This window comes from Giraffa tippelskirchi, chromosome 3 (genome assembly GCF_054371585.1).
Source record: "Giraffa tippelskirchi isolate mGirTip1 chromosome 3, T2T-mGirTip1v1.2.pri, whole genome shotgun sequence".
Taxonomy (NCBI): domain Eukaryota; kingdom Metazoa; phylum Chordata; class Mammalia; order Artiodactyla; family Giraffidae; genus Giraffa; species Giraffa tippelskirchi.
In genome coordinates, this window is record NC_137277.1 from 71,663,817 (window position 1) to 71,683,015 (window position 19,199).

The 19,199-nt window shown below is 37.1% G+C and overlaps 1 protein-coding gene across 1 annotated transcript in view; it reads left to right on the forward strand.

Moving 5' to 3' along the window:
- Positions 1–9,818: 9,818 nt before the first annotated feature.
- The window catches only part of TFPI (tissue factor pathway inhibitor), a 75,411-nt gene continuing 66,030 nt past the window's right edge, over positions 9,819–19,199 (forward strand). Inside the window, exon 1 of the mRNA XM_081579433.1 lies at positions 9,819–10,105. The gene's annotated coding sequence lies outside the window, so the exon portion shown is untranslated. The remainder of the gene's footprint in view (positions 10,106–19,199) is intronic.

Consider the following 19,199-nt stretch of genomic DNA (forward strand, 5'->3'; position numbering starts at 1 on the left):
TATGACCTAAATCAAATCCCTTATGACTATACAGTGGAAGTGACAAATAGATTTAAGGAACTAGATCTGATAGACAGAGTGCCTGAAGAACTATGGACAGAGGTTCGTGACGTTGTACAGGAGACAGGAATCAAGACGATCCCCAAGAAAAAGAAATGCAAAAAGCAAAATGGCTGTCTGAGGAGGCCTTACAAATAACTGTAACAATAAGGGAAGTGAAAAGCAAAGGAGAAAAGGAAAGATATACGCATTTGAATGCAGAGTTCCAAAGAATAGCAAGGAGAGATAAGAAAGCCTTCCTCAGCGATCAGTGCAAAGAAATAGAGGAAAACAATAGAATGGTAAAGAGTAGAGATCTCTTCACGAAAATTAGAGATACCGAGGGAACATTTCATGCAAAGATGGACTCGATAAAGGACAGAAATGATAGGGACCTAACAGAAGCAGAAGATATTAAGAGGTGGCAAGGATACACAGAAGAACTGTACAAAAAAGATCTTTACAACCCAGATAATCACGATGGTGTGATTACTCACCTAGAGCCAGACATCCTGGAATGTGAAGTAAGTGAGCCTTAGGAAGCATCACTACAAACAAAGCTAGTAGAGGTGATGGAATTCCAGTTGAGTTGTTTCAAATCCTGAAAGATGATGCTGTGAAAGTGCTGCACTCAATATGCCAGCAAACCTGGAAAACTCAGCAGTGGCCACAGGACTGGAAAAGGTCAGTTTTCATTCTAATCCCAAAGAAAGGCAATGCCAAAGAATGCTCAAACTACCGCACAATTGCACTTATCTCACATGCTAGTAAGGTAATGCTTAAAATTCTCCAAGCCAGGGTTCAGCAATACATGAACTGTGAATTTCCAGATGTTCAAGCTGGTTTTAGAAAGGGCAGAGGAACCAGAGATCAAATTGCCAACATCTCCTGGATCATCAAAAAAGCAACAGAGTTCCAGAAAAACATCTATCTCTGCTTCATTGACTATACCAAAACCTTTGACTGTTTGCATCTCAATAGACTGTGGAAAATTCTTAAAGAAATGGGAATACCAGACCTCCTGCCCTGCCTCTTGAGAAACCTTTTTGCAGGTCAGGAAGCAACAGTTAGAATTGGACATGGAACAACAGACTGGTTCCAAATAGGAAAAGGAGTACATCAAGGCTGTATATTGTCAGCCTACTTGTTTAACTTATATGCAAAGTACATCATGAGAAACACTGAGCTGGAAGAAGCACAAGCTGGAATCAAGATTTCTGGGAGAAATATCAATAACCTCAGATAAGCAGATGACACCACTTTTACGGCAGAAAGTGAAGAAGAACTAAAGAGCCTCTTGATGAAAGTGAAAGACAAGAGTGAAAAAGTTGGCTTAAGCCTCAACATTCAGAAAACTAAGACCATGGCATCCTGTCCCATCACTTCATGGCAGTTAAATGGGGAGACAGTGGAAACAGTGGCTGACTATTTTCCTGGGCTCCAGAATCACTGCAGTTGGTGATTGCAGCCATGAAATTAAAAGACGCTTACTCTTTGGAAAGAAAGTTATGACCAACCGAGACAGCATATTAAAAAGCAGAGTCATTAATTTGCCAACAAAGGTCCGTCTAATCAAGGATATGGTTTTTCCAGTGGTCACGTATGGATGTGAGAGTTGGACTATAAAGAATGCTGAGTGCTGAAGAATTGATACTTTTGAACTGTGGTGTTGGAGAAGACTCTTGAGAGTCCCTTGGACTGCAAGGAGATCCAACCAGCCCATCCTAAAGGAGATCAGTCCTGGGTGTTCACTGGAAGGACTGATGTTGAAGCTGAACCTCTAATTCTTTGGCCACCTGATACGAAGAGCTGACTCATTGGAAAATAACCTGATGCTGGGAAAGATTGAGGGCAGGAGAAGAAGGGGACGACAGAGGATAATATGGTTGGATGCTATCACCTACTCAATGGACATGGGTTTGGGTGAACCCCGGGAATTGGTGATGCACAGGGAGGCCTGGCGTGCTAGGGTTCAATGGGTTGCAAAGAGTCAGACACAACTGAGCGACTGAACTGAACTGAAGCTAAGATTACAATGAAGGAGAGATTGAGATGGTAGCTTGTCTCCTATACTTTTAAATTCTGGGCAGGATCACATTATCTAATCATCTAGGCTCTCTGAGAGCAGAATCTATCAAGGAATTAGCTCCCTCTATCTAAAACTATAGGAATGGAGATATAAGAATAATTCTGAGGCAAACTTTCCTTATCATTCTTAATCAATGAGAGATGTTTTGCATTATAAGTAACGATCCCTCAAACCCAGTCAATAAAGAAGGTGAATTAATATGTAGATGTTGGTAATGCAGACCAAAATAAAACTTAGCTATCTGCACACACAAGCTTTCTGGGAGGTTCAGAATGAAAGTTTGTGCTGTGAGAAGATGGACTTTTCATGCAATTTGTCGGTGTCTATCCTGGCAGTATAGGTAAGCCAGTGGTTGGAAATAATTTCCTTCCATGGGCCTATCAAATTAATCAATGTGGTGATCTTAGAGTCACTGAATCCCACTTTGGTTAAAAGAGGATAGTCTGTCCTAGCGGACTGAGAGCTTGCTGCTTTATTAACTTGAAGGAAATAAAGACTCAACTTTCCTAGTTGACACCATGCTATATTCACATCCACGGGCATCATACATTATATCTTCATCAATATGGTAAAAATAATAATACTTTATGATAAATACTTTCATTGAAATTAAAATAACACTAAAAATAACAAAACTAGCTAAAATATTATAGATGGGATTAGTAATACAAGTAATATAAATCAGAGGAATGATTAAGAATAATAGTATTACATAATAATTAAAAGGACCAAAAAACTAAAAGCATAAAATGAGTTTTAAATCTAGAAAATATGTAGAGGCAAAGCAATTAAAGTCTAGAAGATTAAAGGGTAAAACACAACATTGATAAAAGTATCAACTTCAAGGCTTAACATTTAAGTGAAGGAACAAGCAGGTAGAAGCTATCTATGTAAGTCAAGATCACTTCCTTCTCTTGACGTCTGAGATTTGACTTTCTTTGGAAAGGGTCTCCAGGCAGATTTCCTAAAAAAGGAGTATTTACTGAGATGCCAGTGAGCTCAGTACTGGTTAATCTCCCTTAGGAGCTGGACTAGAAATTTATTCTCTGCATTTTTGCTTCTTCATTCCATGGTCTTTTCTCTGTTTGTGTTCACCCAGCCACATCTATGTACACCTATGTGAAGTGAACAGAAATTTGCTCAGCCGTGTCTGATTCTTTGTGACCCCATGGACGGTAGCCCACCAGGCTCCTCTGTCCATGGAATTTTCTAGGCAGGAATACTGGAGTGGGTTGCCATGCCCTCCTCCAGGGGATGTTCCCAACCCAGGGATCAAACCCAGATCTCCTGCATTGCAGGTGGATTCTTTACCAGATGAACCACCAGGGAAGCCTAAGAATACTGGAATGGGTAGCCTATCCTCTCTCCAGTGTCTCTTCCAGACCCAGGAGTCAAACAGGGGTCTCCTGCATTGCAGGTTAATTCTTTACCAGCTGAGTCACCAGGAAAACCCATATACATCTATAATGATCCCTGAATATTCATTGGAAGGACTGATGCTCAATCTGAAACTCCAATACTTTGGCCACGTGATGTGAAGAGCCGACTCATTGGAAAAGACCCTTATGCTAGGAAAGATTGAGGAAAAGAGGAGAAGACGGCGGCAAAGAATGAGATGGTTGGATGGCATCACTGTCTCAATGGACATGAGTTTGAGCAAACTCAGAGAGACAATGAAGGACAGGGAAGCCTGGCATGCTGCAGCTCATGGGGTCTCAAAGAGTTGGACACAACTTAGCGACTGAACAATAACAACAATAATGATCCCATCCATCCTGTAATGAAAAAGGAATCCTTGGTCTTAAAAAAAAAATTCAATGAGGCAACAATTGTGAATGGCATAATTGTCAAACTCAAGGATTCTGGAGTTGGACTTATTCTTTGTAATTTTTTAAAACACTCTTTGTGCTATCATAGAGTTGATACAAAAATCAAAGGAGTACATTTAGTTAAAATAACAGAATAGTTTGGGGTACATAATGACTTTATCATTCTACTAACAAAACTTGAACTTTAAAAGACTATTTGGTGAGCAGACAAATGCTTTCTTCATTACTGGGTGCATTTCATTCATGGCAGAACCAGGGATAAGACCCTGGAAAATGTGAGACTTTATCTCACTGCTTATCAGATCGCATCTTACAGGAGGACTATCTGGACTTTTTCTCTCAAAAACATTCCCAGAAAGGATGAAAAAGCAACCTGGGCCAGAGGACCCTGTCCAAATTTTTACCTTTCACATAGAATTAGGGAGGGACAGGAAGAAACAAGAGTTATACTTCCCAAGTTCTCACAGAAGGAGTTAAGCAAACTAAAAGTGATTAGGAAAAAAATACATGAATTAAAGTGAAGTCTCAAAGTAAAATCACCAGGCCATTTAATAGACTATCTGATTCTAAAAAAACCATAAAGAAATATCTAGGAATTCAACTTATTTTATTTTTCCTCTGAGACATTACATATACTTTAAAAATATCATAAGTAGAAATAATTTATTGTCAAGTGCAATGCCTAAACACATGATACAATGATTAGCTTTCCCAACTCTCTTAGTCTATATGTTTTGCCTGATGAGGGAAAAATCACTTACTCAAGAGGTCCACCTGTTGATAATGTGATTTATCACTGAAATTCCTGTGGAGACTCTCCTGAGAGGGCTGATTATACATCAATTATGACTTTATGATAGTACATATTACCACTACTTCTCAATAATTGATTATTCTCATTTTAAACTGGGTAAGGAATATCATATTAATAAGAAATATGAATCAAATAAAACAAAATAACATGATGATTCCAGTACTTATGTTTGCATGCATGCATTTGTTTTGAGTTCCATGTAAAAATTTAACCTAATTTGAGAACTTGTTTTCCTACAGATGGAATCAGCTTGTGACCATAACATTTCTGGAAAGACTTGTATTACTGTATTACTTAATAAGAATTAAGTTTAATCTGCAACATATTTGAAGTTGATTGTTGCTTAATTTTGTTTGTACTGCTGCTTTAACATCAGTAAATTTCCAGAAAGCATTCTCTCCAAACTACTTCATATTATTCAGTGAAGTACATAGGATGAAAAGGAACACAGAACACTGGGGAGACTGAGAGCATGGAGTCTGGGGGTCTAATTTAGTCTAGTGTCCAAGGTTATATAACATAATAATACATATGTGGTCAAGATAACATATCTTTAAGAGAAGAAGGTAAAGGGGTAGGGAGTATATTATTTATCTCTTCCTAAGTTATGCTTGATAACAGAGTCCCAAAGCCTTTATTTCTTTTATCAAGAAAGGATTTATTTTCAGTCCCCTTTCTGGGTCACCTTTACTGTTAGCCAGTTTTAAAGAGTGACCTTTATGTAGGACATGTGCATCATCTGGCAGAGAAAATGAAAAATAAGTAAAGAATCATAAAACTCATAAACTTCTGATAAAGCTCATACAAATCTGAAATGTTATTTGGATTGTATGAGTGTTGGAAAGGAAAAATTAAATGTGTGGTGAGAAATGAAAAGGAGAATGTCTAGTATTTAGTGGGTACTTGGAACAGCCAAATAATGATTAAACACAAAGCACTTAAAGATACAATGGCACATAGTCAAATTGTTGGTGAGAAAAATCTTTTATCCATACAATTTTGACTGAAGAGTTGTACACACTAGAAAGGCAGACTTGTAATAAGACCTCAAAAAAGAGGTCACCCAAGCCTCAGGGAGAGAAAAGCTGAGTCCACAGAGGCCTTAAGTGACAAGGTCAGGTTGGCTAATCTTAACAATAGTTTACATCAAGTTCCTGTATTGTGTTGAGCACAAGAATACCCGCGTGTGTATAAATTACTTGGGAAACAAATGCAACTTAAATGTGAAATCAGTGTTCATTGGGGAAACAATTTCAGCTCAACTGTAGCTCATTCAGATAGAGTTCTTTACATAGTAAGAAAAAGAGATTTCTTAAATGACCTTAGGGGAAAAGTAGGTTTATTACAAGAGTATATGAAGTGAAGAATCTGCCTGACAATGCAGGAGACTCAAGGGATGCTGGTTTGATTCCTGGGTCAGGCAGATCCCCTGGAGCAGGAAATGACAACCCGTTCCAATATTCTTGCCTGGAAAATTCCATGGACAGAGGAGCCTGGCGGGCTACAGTCTGTAGGATCACAAAGAGTCAAATGTGATTGAGTGACTGAGTGTGTGCCTGTGCGTGCACACGCACACACACACACACACACACACATGTTCTTGAGTACTTAAAAAAAATCTGAATTAGGCCTGGGGAAGGACTGTTACTGTAGAACTCAGGTATCACTGTCTCATCTCTCTGTCTTGCTCTTGGTTTCATTCTTTCCCTGTTTCTCTCTCAGAGGTCACTCATCCTCTTCCTTCATCCTTTTCAACATTCTCTCTCAGCTAGCTTTCTCCACATAATCATCTCAGCCTCACCATTGTGGCTGTCAGCACTTCCTCTATCTTGGCTTTTTAGTCAAGACCCTACCACTGTATACTTTTTTCTATAGCTCTTAGTACAAGTTTCCTAAAAGGAAATCTAATCTGCTGAGTTTACCGCTACCTGAGTAGGGCCTGTAGATTGACCAAAAATGAATAATGTCCATTCCAGTCCAAGAACAGCAACTTTTCTTAACTGTCTAAGAAAGACAGGAACACTGAATGTGCTTGAGCTGCAACAGGTAATAAAGGGTAATCATTATGCTACAAAGTTCTTTTAACTTTGTTAAAAGAAAAAGTTCTATTAACTTTGTGAATAACAAACTTTCAACACACAGCAGAGTTTTGTTATGGTATGAAATCCAGAAAATGGGTGAAAAAGAAACACAGAAGAGCATTTAAATATCTGTACTCTGAAGTCAGACTGCATGATTTGAATCAGCTCCACAAACTGTATTCAAAGGTCATGCAGAGAGGGCTTTCTTCACAATCTGGTTGTGAGAATTAAAAGAGGTAATTTTGGTGACAGACATCTAAAAATTACTCAATAAATAGTAAAAACACACAAGAGGAAAAGTTACCTTGTAATAGTGAAGAACCTTTGTATTCTATTACAAATTAATCACTAAACGGATGTTGCCTATAAGATTAAATTATACACAATGGCCAATCTCTGGGAACCTTGCCTCCCACGTAATGAGCATTAAGCTAAAATACCTTTGTTTAGCTCACAAGAAAACATCCTGAGCAGTCCACCTGTGAATGACTGCAGCAGGAAAAAATTAACACAACCCCTCCAGAGACTGACCAGAATCAGGAAATGTTTGACTTAACGCCCTTCCCTTTTAGTATAAAAGAAGTCTGAACTCAAATGCAGGAAAGATGTTTCTTTGGAATATGAGCCCCCCATCTTAGATTTCCGAATAAGGTCACTATTTCTTACCTCAGAAAATTAACTTTTGATTTATTGCCTGTCCTGTGGTATGAGTTGGAGTTGGTAACAACCTCTTACCCAGAAGTCAAAGGAAAGAAGCCAGAAAACATCAAGACACAAAGACACTCAGAGATGGAAAAAACAAGAAACGGATGAATTTTCTAATCAGGTGGCTTCAGCCATCATGGCAAAGTAGATTCTTCCATCTTATGAAATATCTAGTGATCTTAGTCTGATATGATCGTAATTCCATTACAGAAATACTAAGGGTTAAGTTCAGTAATAAAGACATACAGCAGAGCAAGGTGAGTGATGTCTTTAAATACTTACATACCATTTAAAATAATAATTATGATGTAAACAACAGCAATAAACATGATAAACATCTACTGAAGGTTTGCTATGTTTGGAGCCCATGCCAACATCCATTCGATCATAGAAAAAGCAAGAGAATTCCAGAAAAACATCTACTTCTGCTTCATTGACTATGCTAAACCTTTTACTGTGTGGATCACAACAAACTGGGGAAAATCCTTCAAGAGATGGCAATAGCAGACCACCTTACTTGCCTCTTGAGACTCTGTACGCAAGTCAAGAAGCAACAGTTAGAACCGGACATCGAACAACAGACTGGTTCCAAGTTGGGAAAGAAGTACGTCAAGGCTGTATATTGTCACCCTGCTTATTTAACTTATATGCAGAGTATGTCATGCAAAATGCCATGCTGAATGAAGCACAAGCTGGAATCAAGATTTCCAGAAGAAATATCAATAACCTCAGATATGTAGATGACATCCCCCTTATAGCAGAAAGTGAAGAACTAAAGAGCCTCTTCATGAAAGTGAAAGAGGAGAGTGAAAAACCTGGCTTAAAACGGAACATTCGGAAAACTAAGATCATGGTATCCGGTCCCATCACTTCACGGCAAATAGGCAGGGAAACAGTGGAAACAGTGGCTGACTTTATTTGCTTGGGCTCCAAAATCACTGTGGATGGTGACTGCAGCCATGAAATTAAAAGACGCTTGCTCCTTGGGAGAAAAGCTATGACCAACTTAGACAACATATTAAAAAGCAGAGACATTACTATACCAACAAAGGTCTGTCTTGTCCAAGTTATGGCTTTTCCAGTAGTCACGTATGGATGTGAAAGTTGGACCATAAAGAAGACTGAGCATCGAAGAATTGATGCTTTTGAACTGTGATGTTGGAGAAGACTCCTGAGAGTCCCTTGGACTGCAAAGAGTTCCAACCAGTCCATCCTAAAGGAGATCAGTTCTGAATATTCATTGGAAGGACTGATGCTAACGCTGAAGCTCCAGTACTTTGGCCACTTGATGTGAAGAACTGACTCACTGGAAAAGACCCTGATGCTGGGCAAGATTGAAGGCAGGAGGAGAACGGGTTGACAGAGGATGAGATGGTTGGATGGCATCACCGACTCGTTGGACTTGAGTTTGAGCAAGCTCCAGGAGTTGGTGATGGACAGGGAAGCCTGGCATGCTGCAGTTCATGGGGTCGCGAAGAGCAACTGAACTGAACTGAACTGCTTTATATGTATACTTACATGTATTAATGTACATGTATTAATCTGTTTACTACTTATCAATCTTAGAAACTTTTGCTGTTATTATATTAGGGAAAAATAAACTGAGGCAGAGAGAGTTTAAATAATTAACTAAACTTACAAAGTTAGTAAGTAGCTGAGGCAGGGTTTACAGCCTAGCAGTCTTTAACAGTCAGTTTCCCAGTCGTATATGGATGACTTTGTGATCCCATGGACTGCAGCCTGCCAGGCTCCTCTGTCCATGGAATTTTAAAGTTACAGTACTGGAGTTGGGTTGCCGTTTCCTACTCCAAGGGATCTTCCTGACTCAGGGATCAAACCTGAGTTTCTTGTGTCCCCTGCATTGGCAGGCAGATTCTTTACCTCTGTGCCATCTGGGAAGCCCATCAGTCTACAGCTGACAATACATTATATTGGCTCTCTAATCAAAGGGAATTTCAGCAGCCCTCAGATTTTTTATAAATATAATGACAATGTAGATGAAATAACTAGAAGAGAAATAAAGTGCTAAAAAGGCTCACTTTATTAAGTAACAATGTAATGACAAATACGTAAAATTTTAGAATATATAGCACAAGGAGGAAGAAGTGGATTTTTAAAACTAATTACAAAAAGAATCTTGGAAAGTAAAAGAAATGGTAATTTTGAAATCTTAGTGTCAGCTGATTCCTTTGTTTCCTCCATAATAGAAAAGGCTTTTGAATAGTTTGGGGAAATTAGCCTAAAGAGAGTTGCAGTGACCTAAACAGGAAGCGTGGCTGTTCCCAGCGGCGGGTGATCTCCGAGGCTCTTCTTTGCTCCGAGAGCGACTTTGGGCTGGATAAAAGTCAAATTCTTACCTCGCCCTTTCACTACGGGCAGGATCAGATTGCATTTCTTTCATTATTCTCCACTCCCCAGTTTCTCCATCTGTTTAAAAGAAGAAGTAGAAAAGATAAATTCTCTCTTCGATGCAAGGAAGGGAAAACAAAATGACCTCAATTCTGCTTTGAAAAAATCTTTCTAAGAACTTTCTTCAGAGATTTTACTCGTGAGTACCTGGCAATATACTTTCTAGCCCATGGGAAATAACCTTTATTTCTTTTTCCTGGGGGAAAAGCAGGGTGCTGAGAGGCAAAGACTTGTAGGAAAGGACCATTGTCTATAACCCTACAATGAAAATTGACCCTTCTCTGTAAATAAACTGATTGCAATGCAAAACTAAATTCTCATCATTTTGCATTGAATTTTAAGCAAATATATCATGTTTTTTAAAGTTGGTGAGATGTACCCTTGTTTATAATTTTAAGCTTGGATTGGCAATTCTTTACTAATTGTGTTTTTATTGGAATTTTCTGAAGATTTTTTTTAATCTTTAAATATTATTTAGTAGCATATAAAGAAATACAATAAGACACCGATAGTCTTATGTTTAAAGAAAATTCTTTCATTGCCATCAATTGGTGATGTTTAAAATAAGGTATAAACAGAATTCTTGTTGTCTATTTCATTCCAGCATTAACTAATCTCAAAATATTAAGGAAGTATTTTACAAGTCTTCAAAGACAAAAGCTCATATTCTAAGATACTAAAATAAGAATAGATAGGATTGCACTATATAAAGTATAATTATATGAATTAAAGCAATAGGTTACATACCTAATATGATGTACTGTCATATTCTGGTTGCTTATAAAATGGTATTAAACTTAGCTTCTGGTAGTAAAGGAAAGCACATAATATAGAAATATACAACCACAGAACTATAATGAAACAAAAAATTATTTATGTAAAATGCTTATTTGTATGAGTATTAATGAAAAATGAAAGCAAGAGCAGTGCTGTGCAGGAAAAAAAAAGAAAAGATAAGCAACAGCCACACTGTGACTCAGTGCTCTGGAAATTAGTCACAAAATGACTTTGTATATTTGTGATAATGTAAATACACAGGGCAGAACCCAAGCAGGAAACATGCAGCCCCAAGAGTCATAGTTTATGTGTAAAAGCATAATATTTATATCAGAGGTTAAAATTGTGTCCATTTTGAGATATTGCTGAGGTTTTCAAACTAGCAAAATCCTTTCATAAAACAGTTGTAGAATTCTTTTATATATATATATGTTGTATATATATATACACACACATATATATATATCATTCCAGTGCATGATAATTTTAAGACATATAATCTATATTTTATCTAATCTTTAAATTGAAGGGAAAATAATCTCTGAAAATGTATTGGTGTGTGAAATTTTAATTAGGGGCATATGGGTTAATAAAATGATACAAAGTATCCTTAGGCATCAACAGAGATGAAATACTCTTAATATGAATACAAATACTTAACTCTGTAGATCTAAGAATATAATTAACTTTATAGATCTAAGAGTAAAACCTTAAAATATATGCTTTTAACAGTTTGAACGGTTATATGGGGAAGCCGAATTTGTCTTATTCAGGTAACCATAAAGTCTTAATAGAGAGTTTTAATGATATGTCTACTATTAATAACTTGGTTCCTTTCTCTATTAGGTATGCTGGCTTGTGCAAGTTTTGTTTTTTTGTTTTTAATTGTACAGTTTTATATCCTTAAGGTTTTGTTTTATCTCCAATGACTAGATCAAAACCCTTTTGGGAAATGTGGTCTTGTTCAAATGCATTATGCCATCAGCTGATGCTTGCTTGTTCGTAATTCTAGGTTTTATTTTCTTATTGATTGTACAACAACTACTGTGCCTAGAATCTTCTAATATAAACAGTATTGCTAAATTTAAAAATAATAATCTTTGAAATGGTTTTGTATCAAACCATAGTTTTCATAAAACTAATTCACTTCTTCCTAAGAATTAATTACCTGATCTTAGCTATCTATACTATTCAAATTCAAAACATAATTGGACAGATGACAAACTACTAGAGGAAAAAAAGCCAAGATGAAAAGGCTTTATTAATTCCCAGAACTCCTAGCAATCGAACCAAGCTGTGGATGTACTATAGATTCTTTAGGAATTGTTGGTTTATTAAATTGAGTGTCACAAACTCTTAATACAGATTTCAACTGACATCTCTACTTAATAGAAGAAAAAAATGAAAATAAGCATCATTGCCCACAAAAGGTGGGGTGGGGGAGTAGGAGATAATATGAAAAGGAAAGGAAGGTACTCAGGATAGAGTTTTAAAAAAAATCTTGTTTGTTGGTGTAAATTGAATAAGTTCAATGATAGTATTGGTTAAAAATTAGTTAATTGTATCAGTTTATCTTTGCTAGTACACCAGGTCTAAGAATTGTACTGCAGACCAACTCATCTTTTCTCAAAAAAGGCTGTCTTCAGCCACCCTTTTTTTGTTTACCATCTAAAACATTTAACTCTGCTAATTAAAGTTGCAGAGTTGTCTTTTTAAAGACAAAAATACTTTTAAATATGTTATATTTTTATAGAAATATTCCAGTACTATAATGATTTCTGATTGTTACCATGTGCATTTGGAGAAACCTGAATTCTAGACTTGAGGTGACTATTGAAGTCCTTATTTCTACATATTATATCTCACCAAAATGAAGAAAGAATGCAAGCTATTCCAGAGAGTGCTCTTTCTGCTAGACCACCTCTCGTGGGTCTCTGCGACCCTCAATGAGTGCTTTCTTAGTGTGATGTATCATCTCTGGGAGCCCAGTCCTCCTACTACTCTTCTCTCCCTGTCTTCACTTCTCCAAGTAGCAGATGCTTTGTAGAACCAGAACCTAGGATTCAGCTACCAATAGGCTTAGGGCACCCTAGTCATTTCTAATTTTCTTCTTTTCAAAACCAGTAAGAAAAGCATTGGATGCATGTCAAATCTGCTCTATTCCTCTCTTCTGGCCTTCCTTTGGGATTCTATGTTCTTTCTTAGTTGGAACAACACAATTTTTAATTATTTTAAAAACAAAAGAGATCCATGTTCCATAGTAGAAGTCCCAATGCTGCAATATTTCTATCCCAAGTTGTTCTATCTGGTAGACCACTGGTCCTGGGGAGACAGTTTTCTCTGGACTGAATAGATATTGCATGTTATTTATTGGGTTATTTCAACATCAGGAATGTGAAAGTATCCATCAATACAGCATGATATAATATAATATATCATGATAATATAGCATGACGGTGTTTTTATTACTAAGCATAGACCACCATTGACCCCCTTCTGTACCACACCCTCAGTGCCGCCACCCCCCTACTGCTGACCTCATTTTCTCTCTCCTACTCATGTTTCTCACCAACATGTATCCCATCCTTGAATCCTATAAAAACAATTTTTAAGTATCACCTCATTCTTTACTTTCCAAGGCTTATGAATGGCATAAATAGCAGAAATTGGGTGAGTCTCCAGAATAGTGCTTGTTGCAAAATATTGGTAATATTTTTAAAGTTCTTTTAGGCGTAAACTTCAGAGTATCCCAGGAAATAAAGCAAAATGTTTATACTAAAATATCATATGGTGGCTCAGATGGTAAAGAATCCACCTGCAAAGCAGGAGACCTATGTTCAACCTCTGGGTCAGGAAGATCCCCCGGAGAAGGAAATGGCAACCCACTCTAGTGTTCTTGCCTGGAGAATTCCATGGACAGAGGAGACTGGCAGTCTGTAGTCCATGGCGTCTCAAAGAGTCAGATACAACTGAGCAACTAACACTCTACTGACTCTTTTATGTGCAACTGAATTTAAATATACATGACTGTAAAATGAATGAATTTCTGATTCATGCTACAGGAATGAATTTGAAATCATTACACTAAGTGAAATAAGCCAGGTATAAAAAAGAACAAATAGTGTATAATTTTACTTACAAGGAATTTAATTTACAGTAGGCAAATTCATAGAAAAAGAAAGTAGAATAGAGGTTAACAGAGTCTGGAGGAAGGAATGAATGGTGAGTTATTACTTAATGGATACTGAATTTCTGCTTGGGGTGAGGACTGCAAAAACATATAGATATAATTAGTGGCATGAAGTTGTACACTTAAAAATACTTAAAATTGAAAAATGAGGACAAAAAAAATAATACTTTGGGTTTTTTTTTTCTGTTTCAATATACATAGTTTCTATCATTATGTCTTCAGATTTACTTGTCTTCTTCTACGTCCAATGCGTTTATCCTCCCTTCTAGCGTATTTTTCATCTCAAATATTGTTGTTTTCATCTGTGGAAATTCAGTTTGAGTCTCTATCTTCTTTCTCTATTTAACACACTCAATATTTTCTCTAGTTTCTTGAACATATGAATGCAGCTAAAATTTTAGTTTAAAGTTTCTTGTCTGTTAGTTCTATTTTCTGTGTCATTTTGAGCCTTCTCATTATATTTTACTGTTGTTTGCATGCCTTGTAATTTTTATTTGAACGGCTAATATTATGAATCTTATCTTCTTAAGTGCTGCATATGCTGTCTACCTGTAAATAATATTGAGTTTTGGTTTGAGTTGCAGTTTAACTACTTGCAAACAATCTGGTTTTTTGTTATCTCGCTGTCAGGCTTTGTTAGGCAGAGTCAGAGAAATGTTTACTCTATGGTTAATTTCCCCCCCGGGGCTGAGGAAAAAAAATGAAAAAAACTTTCTGACTACTCAGTGCACCATGAATGGAGGTTTTTGAAATTTAGGGACAAGAAATACTTGCAGCTTTACGTGTGTTTTAACTGTTATTTCCCTTTAGCCCATTAAGGTGGTTCTTTACCCAGAATTAAGTAATAGTCTCTCATGTGTGCAGTAATCGATACAAAGCTGAAGACTTGAGGCCATCTGAAGATTTCTGGGTCTCTCTTTCTGTATAGCTCTCTACTCTGTTACTCTGCCATGAATACTCTAGCCACTGTGGCCCCTCCAGAGAATGTGCTTTCTCCTAAACTCAGGGAGACCACTGGGCAATTCCAGAGCCTCCTCTTCCTGTGTTTGAATGTAGAAATTCCCTTCAGTCGGTGTGCTGGAGCAGATCGGAATATAGGGCTGAAATCTTGTTTCCTACCCTTATGGGAATCACTGCTCTTCACTGACCAATATTTAATTAGCTCAAATATTATTTAATACATTTTGACTACTCTATTTTTTTAAGTTGTTTCAGGTGGGAGAATAGAGAAGGCAATGGCAACCCACTCCAGTACTCTTGCCTGGAAAATCCCAGGAATAGGGGAGGCTGGTAGGCTGCAGTCCATGGGGTTGCTAAGAGTCGGACACGACTGAGCGACTTCACTTTCACTTTTCACTTTCATGCATTGGAGAAGGAAATGGCAACCCACTCCAGTGTTCTTGCCTGGAGAATCCCAGGGACGAGGGAGCTTGGTGGGCTGCCGTCTATGGGGTCGCACAGAGTCAGACACGACTGAAGCGACTTAGCAGCAGCAGTAGCAGCAGGTGGGAGAATAAATCCACTGTTAATCCATTATAGCTGGAAGTGGAAGAACTATTTTTCTTTAAACTTTTACTTTATATTGGCATATAGTTGATTTATGGTTTCCCTGGTGGCTCAGATGGTAAAGAATCTGCCTGCAATGCAGGAGACCCGGGTTCAATCCCTGGGTCAGGAAGATTGCCTGGAGAAGGAAGTTGCAACCCACTCCAGTACTCTTGCCTCGATAATCCCATAGACAGAGGAGCCTGGTAGGTTACAGTCCATGGGGTCACAAAGAGTTGGACACGACTGAGTGACTTCACTTTCACTTTATAGTTGATTTATAACGTTATGTTTAAGGTATACAACAAAGTGAATCAGTTATACATCTATCTATTCTTTTTCAGATTCTTATCCCATATAGGTTATTATAGAGTATTGAGTAGCGTTCCTTGTGCTGTAGAGCAAGTTCTTGTTGATTATCTGTTTTCTATTTAATATGTAGTAGTCAGCGAGTGTCCGCACTCAGCTGTGTCTGATTCTTTGCAACCCCATGGACTATAGCCCACCAGGCTTCTCTGTCCATGGGATTTCCCAGGCAGGGATACTGTAGTGGGTTGCCATTTCCTCCTCCAGGGGATCTTCCCGACCCAGGGATCAAATCTGCATCTTCTGTGGCTCCTGCATTGGCAGGTAGATTCTTTACAATTTGAGCCACCTGGGAAGATATATAGTAGTGTGTATATGTTAATCCCAAACTCCTAATTTTATCTCTCCCCCCAGACTTTCCCCTTTGGTAACCACAAATTTGTTTTTTAAATCTGTAAGTCTGCTTCTGTTTTGTAAATATGTTGTATCAGTTTTTTAGATTTCACATATAAGTGATATCATATGATATTTTTCTTTCTGTGACTTACTTGACTTAGCATTATAATCTCTAGGCCCATCCATGTTGCTGTAAATGTAGCATTTCATTCTTTTTTATGACTAATATCACATTATATATATGTACCACATCTTTATCCATTCATCTGTCGAGGGACATTTAGACTGCTTCCACATCCTGGCTATTGTAAATAGTACTGCAGTGAACACTGGAGTGGATGTATCTTTTCAAATTATAGTTTCCTTCAGATATATGCCCAGGAGTGGGATTGCTGGATCATATGGTAGCTCTATTTTTAGTTTTCTAAGGAACTTCTATATTGTTCTCCATAGTGGCTATACCAACTTACATTCCTGTCAGCACTGTAAGAGGCTTCCCCACCCTCTCCAGCATTTATTGTTTGTAGATTTTTTCAATGGCCCTTCTGACTGACATGAAGTCATACCTCATTGTAGCTTTGATTTGTATTTCTCTAATAGTTAATGTTGAACATTTTTTTCTGTGCTTTTTGTCCATCTTCCTTGGAGACATGTCTATTTATGTTTTCTGATTGGGCTGTATTTTTTTATATTGAGCTGCATGAGCTCTTTTATATATAAGATCTTTTTTATATTGAGCTGCATGAGCCATTTGTATATTTTGAAGATTGATCCCTTCATGGTCATATCATTCGTAAATATTTTCTCTCATTATGTGGGTTATCTTTCCATTTTGTTTATGGCAGTGTGGAAGAGCGTTTTTGTTTTTTTTTTAATTTAATGATACTCTGAAAAACTAAAAATGAACTTAAATAGACATATCTTAAGAGCACATAAACTGTAATTCATTGATTGTCCTGGATAAGGTAAATATTTTTTGCTTGCTATATCTCCGTTACTATGGTAAATGAGTAAATATATTTACATATTTATATAATGAATAAATTCACTATTTCTAAAAAACAATTATTTCATCTCAGATAAGCAGTTTGTTTCATTATGATTTTCTGATAACAGTAGCTGTTTGGGTGACTAATATTTTACTCTCTTATTTTAGATGACAAATTAATCCTACTAGCTTAAAACCAATCAACTGTCACTTGTTCAACAAGCATTTCCAAAATTGAGTGCTGAGTGTTATTTACCTAGAGCTGCAAGAGTTTTGTAATGAATTAAAGATTGGCTTTACTGATAGTGTCCTATCACAATTTCTCACTATTATCTTTGCTCCCCTGATTCCTGGTTATTTATATGTATTGAAAGTTTAGAAAGTTCATTGACAGCACAAATTAAAATATTTTTCTTTTTATGAAAGGAAACTTAGTTTCAGGTATTACTTGCTTAATTATATATACAAATTGAGATAAAAAGATAATCCCAAATGACAAACATTGAAAACAATGTATATTTAGCATTAGAATTTGTTTTTATAACTATGTAACAGTGTGTACATTATTCAAGTTTCTGTGCATCTTTTTGGTTTGGATCTCTTTGGATCTCTTTTAACACAGTCTATGAGGAAAGGAAACAGGCACACAATAAAGCAATCATTAGAGCATGTACATCCCGGCACTAATGCAGGTTTATAAAAAATGAGGAGATAAGCAATAAGCAATTTACCTTAGGAACACTCAAGCTCTCCTTTCAGTGGCAATAATTTTTTTCAAGTTTCACATTTTGTATGTTTTTCTCTTAAGGAATTGCTGAAGAATATGCCAGAGGAAGAAAAGTGTTTAACTAGGGAGAATTTAAATTAGCCTCAATTCCCATGGCAAGAGAGGGCTCTGTTTTCTATTCGTGGTAAACTCTGGCTGAAACTAATTTAAATCTATTTAAACTTATTAATTACAGCCCTAAAGAAAGTAAAAGTTTCCTTAGATACCAGTGTTTGCCCTGCCACTACTATGTCTACCTTGCTCTCCCACCCCCTCTTGCCTGCATTCCATATTACTATCTCCTTATTCAGAGGACGAAGAGATACAAGTGACCATCTATCCTCCTGAATGGAAGCCTCATCTGAAAAGATATGAGTGAATGAGCATTCACAGATGGTCCTCAAAAATGTATGAGGAAATATCTGAGCCATGTGTGTATTTGTTCCTTAGAAAGGAATCAATAGCTTTCCTCAGATCCCTCAGGATCTTACACATAACCATGAAAATTGTATCTGAACATGACTAAATAGTCAAAGAAACCAGTATAAAGCATTAGGATAAAAAGAGTGTCAAGTAATAATATATCCTGAAGAAGGCAAGATAAAGATTTCAAAGGTTGATAAACTTGACATAGGATGAATAAGGGTGGGGGAGAGATGCCTAAGTTATCCTATGGATAAGAAACTTTTGAGAAAAGATCTTTTTTGAAAAGCCTAGGAGGAGATTAATTTTAGAGCCTCACTTCAATCATTACCCTTGAATCAGTCTCTCAGTCATGTCCAACTCTTTGTGATCCCATGGACTGCAGCATGCCAGGCTTCCCTGTCCAACACCAACTCCCAGAACTTGCTCAAACTCATGTCCATCAAGTCCAGTGATGCCATCCACACATCTCACCCTCTGTCATCCTCTTATCCTCCTGCCTTCAGTCTTTCCCAGGATCAGGGTTTTTCAGATGAGTAGGTTCTTCGCATCAGGTGGCCAAAGTATTAGAGTTTCAGCTTCAGCATCACTCCTTCCAATGAATACACTCAGCATTAATTAATAGATTAATTATGATTAATTATGTGATCAAAGATTGATTGACTCATGGACATATAAGAGAAATGGTGGTTCTGAAATACCATTTCCATTTTTTTAATTAATTAATTAATTTTAATTGGAGGCTAATTACTTTACAACATTGTAGTAATTTTTGCCATACATTGATATGGATGAGTCATGGGTGTATATGTGTCCCCCATCCAGAACCCCCCTACCCTCCA